Below are 12509 nucleotides of genomic sequence, written 5' to 3' on the forward strand. Positions count from 1 at the left end.
AGCATTGTTGCCAAGAAAATGCCAGCCTGCATTTAGAAAGGGAGCTTCCTCAGCTATGAGTTCCCTATGTCAGTGAAATCATTGTTTTAGTCTAATCCTTTTCTCTCAATTATTTGGATATTTTGTTAATCTGGAAGCCAGTAATTGAGGACATGAAAGAGTAATAATTGGATGCTGAGAGCAAAGAGAAAGAGAGAGATAAAGTAGAAAAAGATAGATTTGGAGTTAAAAGAACTGAGTTTGAATCTAGGATCTCTTATCATTTGGATGACTTTGGTAAAGCCAGTCTACTTGCCATTTCCTTCACCTATAAAAGAAGCTATTTGGGCTAAGATCTCTCCTGGATCTGTATCTATGTTCCTTTCCTCTGCTCTTGGCATTTGTTGAAGACTCTATCCTGTAATGAGCAAAAGATGAAATGAATGAGGAAACAAAGGTTCCATCTAAGCACAACAATTTATTGAGCAATGCATGCCAATTGCCCAACAAATCAGGACCAGGCCCCTTCCTCAGCTTGGGCTGGACCCTGAATGTTGAGGGGAGACAGACTTTTATACATTAAAACCCAATTAATCAAATGAGGTTAATTAATTAAGAAACAATAAAATATTCGGTCATCTCATTTCTAATTGGAGGAAAAATTAGGGACTTTCCAATTTAGGAGGAAGAGAGTGAACAGATATTATTCTCTCAATGCAGGAAGAGAGATGTCTCACTCCTCCCCAAGTATCTTTAAACAATCAAAGGAACATGGAAACAATAACTGATTGATCAGTATGGGACTGGTTTTTAAATAAAACATATGTACGTGAGATGTACAATTATAAGAAAACTTCTTACATCAGTCTTGGGATCTGACTGTGTTTCTGGTCAACATAACCCAGGTCCTTGGTTAAGAGTCTCTAAGCAGCAGGTACAGGTGGTCCAGTTTCCCAGCTGCCCAGGGCTAGGTTCAAACAATACAATACGGTCTTCTCCCATTTCCCACAATTGAATAAAGTTTTCTCATAAAACAGAATTTGAACTAGGCCTATAATTGAATAGAAAGAGACTTGAACTAGCTCCAGAATTGACTCACAAGATAGAGTCAGTGTGGTTCACTCAATTCCCACAATTAACCACTTGCTGCCCTAATCCCCTCAATTTCCTCAGAATCCTACACAGGAAGCCTTGTTGGTAAACATGTATTGATTCATTTAACAAAACTTTATTATTGAAAATTTTAAGAAAACTTTTTGTTGTTATCAACACATTACTATTATTATTATTAAAGCCCCAAGCTAGGTGTTGGGAGTTGGGATGGGAGGGAGAGGACAAAAGGAGACACAAAGATGACTTATAATACACACATAGACAAATGACTATAAAGGCTGATATTGCTAGAGTGCTTTCATGCAAAGTAGGCAAAGTACTTTAAATCTGTTATTTCATTTTTAGTTGCACAAAAACAACACAAGGAGGCATCATTCTCCCCACTTTACAGATAAGAAAACTGAATCATTGAGAAGTAAGGTGGTTTGCCTACGGACTCACAACCTAGAGGTGGAAGCTGAACTCGGGCCCTCCTAATTCCAAATTCAGTGTCTTCTCCATATACCACTCTGCATTCATTGTATAAGATCCAAGCAAATAAGTGATATGAGATGTGCAAAAAGTGGTGAGGGTTAGAATTTTCTCCTAGACCTGCAATTCTAACAAAGTAAAGGCATATGCCATTCCTTCATATAAACAGTATTAGCTAGCACATACATCGTAAGGTTGCAAAGCATTTTACAAATATTATCTCATTTTATCCTCACAACCCTTGAATTTGGGCGTTCTCATTATCCTCGTTTTAGGTAACTGAATCAGGCAGTGGTTGCAAATTACCTACGGTCACACAGATAGCAAGTGTCTGAGGCTGCATTTGAATTCAAGTCTTCCTAATTCTGGATCCAGGGTTCTATTTACTGTGCCACCTACCTGCCCTTGATTTGGGTTCAATGCTTCTCCAATTAGAGGGTGTCCAACAGGATTGCTACCATTTTGTCTTTCAAGAATAAGTCTTACTGTGTCTCTTTTTGAGGAGGTCATTACTTCATTAATTCTGCTTACTAGAGAGTTTGATGCAAAGGCTAGATGACTGAGGGCTGTTTAAAGAGAGATTCCTTCTTGGTTATGGGTTGAACTAGAAGAATTCTGAGGTCCTCTTCAACTCTGAAATTCTAAGTGTAGTTCTATGACTCATTGGACATCTGCTGATTCTTTCCATGCATCCATATGGCAAGGGGGCTCAGGAAATATCACAACCAACACTATTACACTATCTATACCTCTTATTTTTGTGTATGAAACAGTGAATCTCCATTTTAAACTATTTGCTTTTAAAAAGTATATAACTTTACAAGTTACTTTCAAAGCTGTCTTGTTTATCTGTACTTACTCCTGAACTTCCTTCCATTCCCTTCCATGCATTTAAAAAACAACAAACCTTTGCAATAGTTAGATATAATCAAGCAAATCAAATCCACACAGTGGTCATACCCAAAAAATGTATGTCTTTTTCTGGTTCTTGAATCTATCACCTAGTTGTCAGGAGGTGAGTGGTGCATCTTATCATAGGTCCTCTGGAGATACACTTTGTCATTCCATTGATCAGAGCTCTTCAATCCTTCCTTCAAAGTAGTTGTCTTTACAATGTTTTTGTTCTTGCATAAAGTATCCTTCATTTCACATCTATTAATACAAGTCTTCTCAGGTTTATCTAAAACTATTCCTTTCATAATTTTTTATGGCACAATATAAATCTGGAATCACCAAAATCAGCTTCTTCAGAAGTAATCAGACCCTGGGGAACATTAAGTTGTGCTGCCCTCACACCCACAAAATGGATTTATGCCAAAAAAACAAATTTAAGAATTTATCTTGAGAGATATAGACAGCTAATCAAGTGGTCAGGGTATTAAATCAGAAATAAACAAACGAATGCGCAAAAACCTCATCTCACTTATAGAATCGTATGATTTAGAATTGAAAGGACCAGGAGAGAGTGAGGTGACTCAGTGTATTGAGAGCTAGGTTGGAGAAGGGTGGTGCTGGGTTCAAATATGACTTCAAGATATTTCCTAGCTGTGTGACCCTGGGCAAGTCACTTAATCCCTCTGCCCTTTGCCTAGCGTTGCCTAGCCCTTACCATTCTTCTGCATTAGAACCAATATACAGTATTGATTCATATACAGAAGAACCTAAGGATTTTAAAAAAGAAAGAAAGAACTGGAAGAATCTGAGGGACATCTAATCTAAGGCAGAAAAATGAAGAGTTGATCAAGATCACAGGGGTAGCAAGTGGAGGATATAGGATTCAAACCTAATTCCTTAGGCTCCAAATCCATTGCTTCTTCCTCCACATTATTCTTCCTGCTCTATCTCTCTGTATCTCAGTTTCTTCATCTGTAAAAATGAAGGAGTTGGCTTAAATTGCCTTTGGAGTTATCAGTTTGAAAAAAAAATGACGTGCATTCTAAGTGGCCTGATATTTGTGCTGCCTACTCAGCTCATTTTCTTCCCAAAAGGGAAGCTTACTTGGAAAATCAAAATAGTAGCAAAAAGCTATTTGGTGTAAAACTAGACCAAGGAAAATGCTTATGTTAAGCCTCCTCAAGCCAACCAGGTGCTCCTGCTGGCTCATTTAGACTCCTTCTCCCTAAACAGGGCAAGAAACATACTGTCCAACTTCCTCTCCAAGCTTCCTTTTCAGTTCTCATTTATATCAAAGTTTACAGCAAAACATCTCGAACTATTTTAGGGAGAATGTTGCCAATAGGTGCTAATTTGTCTTTTAATACTTTGCAGCTTCTGATGGTCTGCCACCATGAGACTATAGGGTCATCAATGTAGTCAGTAGGGAAAGAAGGGCAAAGAAACAGCATTTATTAAGTTTGTACTAGGTTCCAGGCATGGTATAAATAGTGGGGTTACAAACATAAGTGAAAAGAAAGACAATTCCTTCCTTCAAGGAGTTTACATTTTAATAGGGGAAAATGGCACACAAAACATAGCTAAAAAGTACTGGGGGCGGATTTTGTACTCCAGAAAGTATATGGGGAGGATTTTGTACTCCAGAAAGTCTGAAATGGGGCTAAGAAAAGAATGAAGTCAGGCTAGCTTGGGTTCCTTCACAAAATGGAGACTCCAAGGTGGAAGTCACCAATGGGAGAAGGAAGTTGGGTCTTGCAGAGGGCAATGTTCATTTATGATTTCCAGTGGAAAAATACTGTTAACAGAATAGTTACACAAAAACCAAATTTCCTAACCATGGAGTAGATGGGGTTTAAAAGGGAAGAAAAGGTACAGTGTTAAACTCTGGGGATGTTATTCATCCTTCATTTTCCAAGAGGACCAATGACATCATGATGTTGGTATCGGGGACCAATGTGTTTGGCTATAGCTGATGAGTCCAATGCTCTACTACAGGTCGAGCACAAATGATTCCTTAGAATATGTGGGATGGAGATGTCTCTGGATTGGCACAGCTTATGTTTCCTTTGTGTTACTAATTCTGCTTTGTACATGGAGGACAAAACTTCTGATTGCCATGTGAATGTTTGCCTTCCTTGAGTTCTCCATAAAAGACCTTTTTAGGTAAACATGCATTTGACATTCCGTTTATGTGGCCAGCCCATTAAAGTTGCATTCTCTGGAACTGAGAATGCCCCATAGTTCAGCTCAAGAGAGGATCTCAGTGTCTAGTTCCTTATCTTGCCAGGTAATCAGAATCTTCCTAAGACTTCACTTAGGACTGCTATTTGGATGTCCTATTGTCTGGGTTCTCTTGCAACAAGAGCTGTTCATCTCTTGGATCTAGTGGATCTTGTAAGGTCCGTGAATGTGCGCACATTCTTTGTACTGACAGTGAGTGGAATCATCTTCACAAAATTTTGTGTACATTTTATTGTGGTTTGACTGGAGAGGATATAGATAATAAGAAGACAATCCTTGCCCTCAAGGAGTTTACAATCTAATTAGAAGCTTGGGAGGAGTTTTTCTTCTTTCTAAACCAGTTGGGAGAGGCAGCAGAGGATAATGAGATCTTGAATACCAAAGCTGAAGCAATCTCCAGGAAACAGATTTCAGGTGACAAACAGTCCAGGGAATAAAACCAAATAGAGATACTGATCTGGAACCAGGTTTCTGAGACCATCCAGTACAATCTTTTCATTTTATAGATAAGGAATATGAGTCTGAGAGAGACTAAGGGACTTATCCAAGGTAAACCAGGTTTAAGCATCAGAAGAAGTCAAAGAGCAGTCCATCCATCAGAATGATTTCTGACTTTCCTTAATTTCATTATAACATCGGTCAACTTATTCAAAGGTTAGGCTTCCAGTAAACTCAACCCTCTGGACACAGCACAAAGTAACCAAAATGGAATCCCAAATTGTAGATCAAAACTCCCTGTACTAAAATCCAGACATTTGTTCTTCAGGAAAGGCCCTTAGCTAATTATTTTTGTTCAACCTCATTGATTCAATAACCTTGATTATCTGGCTTCCCAACCTACTTCACGTTGGAAGCAACAATCCAGAATGGGAATTGGTACTGAAAGGTCATTAAAAGTAGATACCTTGACAACAATCAGAAGGGATAATTTGACAGTCATAGTACATACCTCTAGATATGGAATGAAACCTCAGAAAAATAGCCTCTATAGATATTTAGCTCAGGCAAGAAAATTGCCAATCAACAGAGATTCACCCTGCCAATGAATAGACACCCTACTCTGGGGCACATACCAAATAACTGCCAAAGATAGAATGTTTGGAAAGGGAAGACACAGACACATAGCAGTTGCCTTCCTTGTGATCTTCCCAGGCAAAACTTCCTGGAATATTCACAGAGTTCAGTTGCATCCTTCCCACAAGCTATCTAGATCTACTTAGGTATGTTCCAACCTCAGACACTAGCCGTGTGCCTCTGCAATTAACTCTGTTTGCCTCACTTTCCTCATCTGTAAAATAGAGATAATAATACCACCCATCTCCCAGGACTATGGTGAGGATTAAGTGAAATAATAATTATAAAATGTCTTGCACAGTGCCGGGCACAGAGTGTTATATAAATGTTAGCTATTCTTATTCTTTAACCCTTACCTTCTGTCTAAGAATCAGTACTGTGTGTTGGTTCCAAGGCAGAAGAGCAGTAATGGCTGGGCAAGTGGGGTTAAATGACTTGTCCAATGTCATACAGCTAGGAAGTGTCTGAGGCCACATTTGAATTAGGCCTGGCTCTCAATCCACTGAGCCACCCAGCTGCCTTATTCTTATTCTTATTATTCCTTTCTCCAGTGATAAGCCAGTTCTCTCCAAAGACAACAGGATGGTGTCCTATATCTACCTGCAAAAAGTCTTTGTACTGCCTTCTTAAATGCCTCAGGTAAAATGCTTTTTGCTTACAATGGAAAAGATGAATTTCAGAATGTAATTGATCTTCTCCTTGAACCACCATGGGATTTCTCTGGTCCTGATACTAACAAAAGGAACCGGAAAAAGCTGAAAAGTAGACAAAAGTCTATTGTAGATAACAGCATAATAGATTAATGAATGCTCATAATAATGACCCTGAGATAGCTAGAAAAAGTTAAATTGTTTTTCATAGCCTCTTTTTAAGAGGGTAAGGAAGGATCTGACATTTTAAAGCAATTTCTATCCAAAAGAGAAAAATGGCAAAATCAAAAAAGGTGAGATTCTAAAAGGGTTAAGATTCAGTTATATTGAAAATTCACTTAAGTAAAACAATTGACTCCTCTGCAAAACCAGAGAAATGATAAATTCATAATTTCATTGTTAATTTATGTTAGAATCAAAAGCATAAATACTGTACTTTCAATGTAAATTCAATAACATTTCGGTTATTCAGAATTTATTTATCCAATACCAACCACATGCAACATAGCCACAAGTCTGGAACCAAGCACTAAAGTCACAAAAGAATATCTAAAATTATGCCAGTCCATTCACTGAAGCTCAGAGTCCATTTGCTCTTACTTTACACACAATTCTAGTAAACTAGATTGTCATTCACTACAGCAGATGACAAGCAGAAAACTAGACATAAGGAAAGGAATTATTGGAGACAGATATTGTCAGAAATGAGAAATAAATGACAACCCAACAGCAAAGAAAGAAATAGGGAAAACTATTAAAAAATATGTGAAATAACTTAAAATCTACACTAGTCTGGGACCCTTTAGAATGATACAAGCCCCCTAAAAAACTTTTTTTTTAATAGATAAATTGTTATGATCAATCAGAAAAATGAGATTTCGAGAATCTTTGGTTGCAAGGTAACTCAGTGTTTAGCTTGCCAGAGATTTGGAATCAACAGAATATTTCAACACAACAAATGGCTTCACATATAATATAACTTCTATATGTTATTTTTTTCAGTCCCAAGAAGCTTCCTGTAGGCTTGTGGATGGGGGGGTGGGGGGAGGAAACCCATCAAGAGAACCTGCATTCATCATGGGAACTCTAATTTTAAATATAAGATGGTACTTTAAAATCAAACAGATCCAGATGGATGACTTTCCCTAAGCCAAATCTATACCCAGAACACAGATTTCTGGAGGAAAAATTCAGCCAAGACCCCAGATACAAAAACAACACAGAACAAAAAGTTCCCGATGTAACGGGAACTGACTTGACTGTAGTCAAGTCTGTTACTTGGGATTTTGTACCAATGTAGACATTGTGGACTTAATCCAATGATGGGCCAGAGTAATCCCATTTCTCTCTCACCTCCAGTTCCTCATCAGGGATGAAGAATTTTTTTTCAGACATAGATTCATTTGATAAATTATCCTAAGCAATAAATGATGTGACATCTGAAATTCTAGAAGAAACTGCAATTCTATACTTTTTTCACCTATAGGTGCAACTTAATAACTTGTCAACTCATTCACAGATGTTGGAAATGGGGTTGGCTACTCCTCAAAGTTTTCAGAGGAGTTAATTCACCCCTGCTATAAAGAGATATTCATTTCTGGTTTTCTCAGAAGACATTCATGTGCCACAAGCTGTATCCTTCTCTAGGTCAAAGAATACAGTGTTGAAGGCACCTTAATACCGGAGTTCTCATGAGATAGGAAGTCAAGTCTAATAACTTTCTTTTTCTTACTCTTGTGTTTTTTATCTTTTTAGGTAATTATAGGGGTGGAACTAGGAGATTGACTTTTGACTCTGCAAGGAAAGAAAAAGATTTAGGACTTTATTTAGACAAAACATTAAAAAACTTAGGAAACCTGGATTCCAGGAGGTCATTGTGAGATACTGGGGAATTCATAATTTATTTGGACCTCAGATTTCTTATCTATAAAATAATGTTAGCCTAAAGGATTTCTAAGATATAAATTCTTTGTTAGCAATCCATATGAATTATTGAATGACAGCTAAGTATCACAGAGGGTAGAGTACCAGGCCTGGAATCAGGAAGATTCATTTTCTTAAGTTAAAATATGGCCAAACTCTTACCAGCTGTGTGACTCTAATCAAGTCACTTAATCCTGTTTGCCTCAGTTTTCTCATCTGTAAAATGAACTGGAGAAGGAAATGGCCAACCACTCCAATATCTCTGCCAAGAAAACCCCAAATGGGATCATAAAAGTTAGACATGGTTGAACAACAAAATTCTTTGGCCTTGAAACACAAAACCACACAAATTTTGTGTACTCTTCAATACTTCAATGTTCTAACCTCCTTGACATTTTTTCACTCTTAGGCAATTTTTTTTAACCTATGAAAATGTAAAGTTGGACCTTATAAAATCTGAAGTGCTCAGAGCAATATTGTACTTTCTAATATTTAAAACAAGTGAAACATTTAAGTTTACGTGTCTGTGACTTGATGACTTTAATAGTCACATCATAAAATGTCAGAATTGGAAGGGAGCTCATAGGACATCAAATCCAGCCTATTTCCCTAAAATATCTACCCATTGCCCCTAGTTCTGCCTTCTGAGGCCAACTAGAAGAAGGCTGATCTCTGTTTCATATAATAGTCTTTTAAATACTTGAAGATAACTTTCTTTCTTTATGGAGTCAACCACTGGTAATTTATGGCTATGTGATTCTTTCCACCTATAATTTTGATTTTTCTGAGATTAGAGTGCTCCATGATTTATAGTCATTTCACATTACTGAGACATTATTGGTGTTAAAGGTGGTCTTTATGACAGGGAACAGTCATAACTGAGTATAATAAGTTCAAAGCTTTGTTAGAATAAAAAAGAAATTGGGTTTGAAAGGATGATACGGGTTAGTAAAGTTCAGGAATACTAGCTATGGAATCCAGGCAGAAAATGAATATGGTAACATAGGGTTGTTCTAGTAAATGTTTAACAACTGAATATCCTGGGGGGAAATATCCACAACATACTTTCAAGTTTAATATGCATTATTAACATATTTTCCATTTATTAAATTAAGACAGATGATAAAAACAAAGAATTGAACCCTAATTTTTAACATTTGCTATTTCCAGGGTGCAAATGCCCATACTGAATATTTAATCATTGGTTCTTAGGCCAGTTAGAGCTGGCTCCAACACAACCCTGATATGGCCAACTCTGACATGGCATGGCAGTTGGTGATTAGTTGGCATCATCACTGGTAGGAGACACTCATGCCTCTTTTATCCTTACAGATTCAAGGGAAGGGACTGATCCTAGAGCAGGCAGCCTCCTCTCCTCACCAAAAAAGCCTGACTTTCCAAATCAACTCACCCTGAAGAGAGGTAAGGTAGAGGAGATTTTCGTGCCTTTCTGTAGACCTGATTTGACTCACAACCAGAAACTGAGACCCAAAGATCTAGTTTGTTTGTTTGTTTTTTTAAAGAATAAAGATTAAAAAAAAAAGAAGAAAGATAAACAAATCACCAAGACCAGAGATGACAGGCACCTGAGAGTTTCAAAGGAATTTAAGGGTAAAAATCACAAAACCAAAAGACAAAATTAATACTGTTTAATGACTGGCATATTGCCAATATGATTCCATTCAATAAGAAAGGCTCCAGAGGAGACCCTGGGAATTATAGATTAATGAGTACTTAATTAACCAAACAATCAACAATTATTTAATGAATGGCTACTATGTTCAAGACACTGTGGGTAAGCATACATTTCAGAGGAAAAGAAAGGATTTTTCTACAAAAGGAAGGCATGCCTGATTAATCTACTAGAGTTATTGAAGTATATTGGCAAGGTGGGGATCGATGGCTATTAGGAAGAAAGCCTTTGGTGAATTTTTGTACTTAAGCCTTTCTTAAAAAAACTGAGCCAGGTGTGATAGAGAATATTATACAGCTCCAGAGAAAGAACTGTTGAGTTGGATGGATGTGAATCAAAGCATACTATCTTTACATCAATGAATTTACAGTTTTATTTGGGGGTTTTGATTTTCTATGAGAGTGCTCTTACAACAATGACTAATATGGGAGTGTGTTTTGCATGATGATACATGTATTATCCAGAAAAACAAACCCAGTCAGGGTAGGATTTGGGGGAAATTTGTAAGGAACTGACCTAATGACAAGAAGCAATAAGTACAAATAGCCACATCTCTGAATGGAGGAGTGCTAAAACTTAGTGTTGGGTCCCTAAGGCTAGCTCCTGGGACTAGTCCTACTTCCCATGTATATAAATAGATAGTACAGAGTGACATCTCTAAATTTGTAGTTATTACACCAGCAAAAAGTTATGATAAAAGGGAAGACCTTCAACAAGATCATTTAAGGACTTTGTGAATGAGCAGAAAAGTGGCAGTTGAATTTCAACAACAGGCAAAAATAAGGGATAGAAATGGAGAGGGGGGCCAAATGAGGATAATAATGATGATGATGATGATGACAATGATATTGGCAGTGATGAAAATGATGGTGGTGATGATGAGGATGATGATAATTCACATTTATATAGCCCTTTCAGATTTACAAAGTGCTTTCTTGATGCCAGGTGGCTTCCACCACCATTCCACATTGCTGAAGTTATTGCCTTCTGCTCCCTGTCAGCACCATAATCTTTATTATTATTATTATCTTAATTCTGCTCTGTTGCTTCCAGCTTTCCAGCTTTCTTTCTGCAGATGCTCCACTGCTCCATTTCCACTTTCTTCCATTCCAAAAAAGATCATGGACCCTTTTCCCTGCTGTTCTACCCTCTAGCAGATGCTCCTTGGTTCCTCCCCCAGGGAGATGGTGCTAACTTTCAACCAACTGAATCATGGGGGGAAATTACCCAGAAGCCTAGGAGACAGTATCACATTTTTCAGATTCCTTCAAAGAAAGATGAGAATGGCTCCAAGCCATTTATTTCTAGCCCCACAATACAAACAAAGGGAATGGGGGTGGGAAACAGTCTTCTTTTCCCTCTAAACCATGGAGTCTTCATTTCTGATTTCTCCATGAGTTAAAGTGAATCCCTCCCATCATCTCCTTTCCCCTGAGCTTAGATGATGTGCTTCCCCATGAAAGAGTAGGGGATCAGCATGGCAGTTTTGAGCTCCCTCCCATCTCCTATCTTCCTCTAGGTGGCTATACCAAGACATGGAAATTTTCCAGGGTGACTTTTTCTGAGCTACTCAGAAGCTTTCCAAGATGCCTAGGAAAAAGAGAAGAGGAAAGGGAGAAGCTGGCCTGTGCACTTAGCTCGTAAGTCTGTGACTTATACCTCATACCAAGAGAGGCAATCTTGACACACAGGCACAAATTCATGGACCAGCAAATTGTTAAGCTCTCTACTAATATGAAATATTATGCTCTAGTTTCCTATTTAGATTGGAGGATAAGTCAGTCTTCATCTCAACCCTCTATTTCTAGAAAGTTGTGGGGAAACTTCAGACTATGCTTCATCCTGTCCATCCACCTGGGTATCCGAATGAAGTATATTGCCATCTGCCCTGTTGCTGAGCACAAACTCTTCTTCCCTCCTCCTACCTTCACCCACCTTGCCAGTTTTCACCTCTTGCTAAGGGAATAATGGAATAATCAAATCAACTCCTGAAAAGTCCATAGCAATCTACTAACTGATGATACCACAAACAATCTCAACTGCCTAAAGGAAAATTTCTCTTTCTGCTTACTTCCAGATATGGAGGGTATGCCTCCATCTAAGCTCCTTAAGGACAGGGATTGTCTCACTTTAAAACTTCTTTGCACAATGCCTGATACGTTGATACATAATAAATGCTTTTTGATTGATTGACTGGTCAATTAGCAACTAGCTGGCAGTGCACAGAGCAAGGGACGTGAATCAGGAAGATTGAAGGTCAAATTTGACCGTATAAATTTACTAGCTATGTGACTTTGGGCAAATAATTTAATCCTGTTTGCCTCAGTTTCCTTATCTATAAAATGTGTTCTAGAAGGAATGACAAACCCTACCAGTAGTTATGTCAAGAAAACCCCAAATGAGGTCACAAAGAGTTGTTCTGAAAAATAAAACTTCTCTCTACTGATATATTTAATAATCTCTCCATGCAT

Source organism: Monodelphis domestica, chromosome 1 (assembly GCF_027887165.1).
Source record: "Monodelphis domestica isolate mMonDom1 chromosome 1, mMonDom1.pri, whole genome shotgun sequence".
Classification (NCBI taxonomy): Eukaryota; Metazoa; Chordata; class Mammalia; order Didelphimorphia; family Didelphidae; genus Monodelphis; species Monodelphis domestica.